The sequence below is a fragment of the Carlito syrichta genome, unplaced genomic scaffold (assembly GCF_000164805.1).
Source record: "Carlito syrichta isolate Samal-C Ts95f unplaced genomic scaffold, Tarsius_syrichta-2.0.1 Scaffold1322, whole genome shotgun sequence".
Classification (NCBI taxonomy): domain Eukaryota; kingdom Metazoa; phylum Chordata; class Mammalia; order Primates; family Tarsiidae; genus Carlito; species Carlito syrichta.
The window spans coordinates 3,079-4,713 of record NW_006945418.1 but is presented as its reverse complement, the minus strand read 5'-3'; the positions used below and the strand labels follow the sequence as shown (position 1 = coordinate 4,713).

The 1,635-nt window shown below is 56.3% G+C and overlaps 1 pseudogene; it reads right to left on the bottom strand.

Annotated features, from left to right (window-relative positions):
• Positions 1–370: 370 nt before the first annotated feature.
• LOC103253052 lies at positions 371–1,226 on the bottom strand (annotated as a pseudogene).
• Positions 1,227–1,635: the final 409 nt, after the last annotated feature.

Genomic DNA, 1,635 nt, shown 5'->3' with positions numbered 1-1,635 from the left:
CTCCACTCGGCCTCAGTGGCCTCCCTTGGAGCCTGGGGTCCTCACTGTACCACGACAGCCCCTGGCTCCTCTCGGGAGCTGGCAGCTCTCAGTTTTCTCACAAATACAAAAGAACAAGGTGGAAGGAATGGGGCTGGCTGGCTCTGCTGACATGCAGTGAGCCAGGAAATGTCCACCTGACTCATTTACTTACTGCCCCGCTCCCATCTGCACATCCTCCTGGGCCTGGTCTGGTGCAGGGCGCAGGGCTCTGCAGTTGAGAAACTATGGAACACCACAGCACCCCCAGGGAACCACCTATCTCCTCACTTTCTTCTTTTTTTACGTGCTTGATTCACTTTGTTTTTTGTAAAAAAAATAAAATAAACACTGTGTTGCAGCCACCACTGGAGCCTGGGTCCTATGCACGGAGACTCTGGTGAGGGTCTTGACGAGGTGGTCAGTGAATTCCTGATAGAAAGACTTGGCAAACACAGTCTCTTTCCAGAGGTCAGGAGTCAAGGAGCTACAGGCCTTAGAGATGGCATCAAAGGTGGTCTTGGCGAAGTTGCCCAGGGTAGCAGTGCAGCCTCTGGCCGAGGTATAGCAGTCATCGATGCCCACCATCATCAGCTGTGTCTTGGCCACGGGGGCCAAGATGATGACAATGCCCTTGGGAGCAGGGATTAGGGGCACCAGCACAGAGCCACAGCAGCCGGTCACCTTGCAAGGGACGGTGTAGGGCTTGCCAATATTGTTCCCGTAGTAGCCTCTCCACACAAGGATGAAGAAGAGCATGGCCAAGATGATGGCCTCTCAGATGGCAGTGGCTACTCCCTTGGAGCACTTAACACCCAGACAGACATGGCCACTGCAGATCCCAATGGCAACAAACACCTTGAACCTGGCTCGCTGGCCAGTGTGGGTCTGCTTTTGCACGGGCATGATCTGCAAAACCTCAACCTTCAGAGATGTACCGAGGAAGAACCCGATGATCTCAGACTCCTTGATGGGCAGGAAAAAGAAAAAGATCTCCTCCAGCAACTTGATCTCCATGTCCTCGACCAGGAAGCCCAGCTTGGGGACGGGGATCCACTCTTTGTCCTCAGTCTTGCCTCTGCAAGCTCCATGGTTGCACCCCCAACCTCAGCACCACAGGCCACTGCTGAAACCTCCATGTAGGCCACTGTGGCTTCCCATTCCAGGGTCCCCAGAGGCTCCGGGCCCTCCCCCTGCACTGGCGTCATCCGCCATTTGGTGTTTTCTTGAAGAAGCTCCCCTCACTTTCAGATGGACCTGTGAGCACTGCCTAGATAAACGGATCACGCGAGTCTCACTCTGCTTCTCCGCAGGCAAAGTCAGCACCAACAGGCATTCCCACATCCAACAGAGAACTCCTAAAAACCTGGGTAGCCAGGAGATGCCCACTCCATCAGGGCAGAGTTGCTTACCGCCGGGCTGCTGAGGTCCAGCTGCGAGTGGGGCACGCCTGTGGACCTGGCCGGGCAAGGCCCACAGTGGTTCATGGCTTGGCCCTCGGCCTCCCGCCTGCATGGGGCCTTCTCTACTCTGCACTGAGACTCTGCAGGAAGTCACAGGAGGGACGCGCCTACACCGCCCCGGCAAGTGGCACGTGACCCTACCACTTGCCTCCTC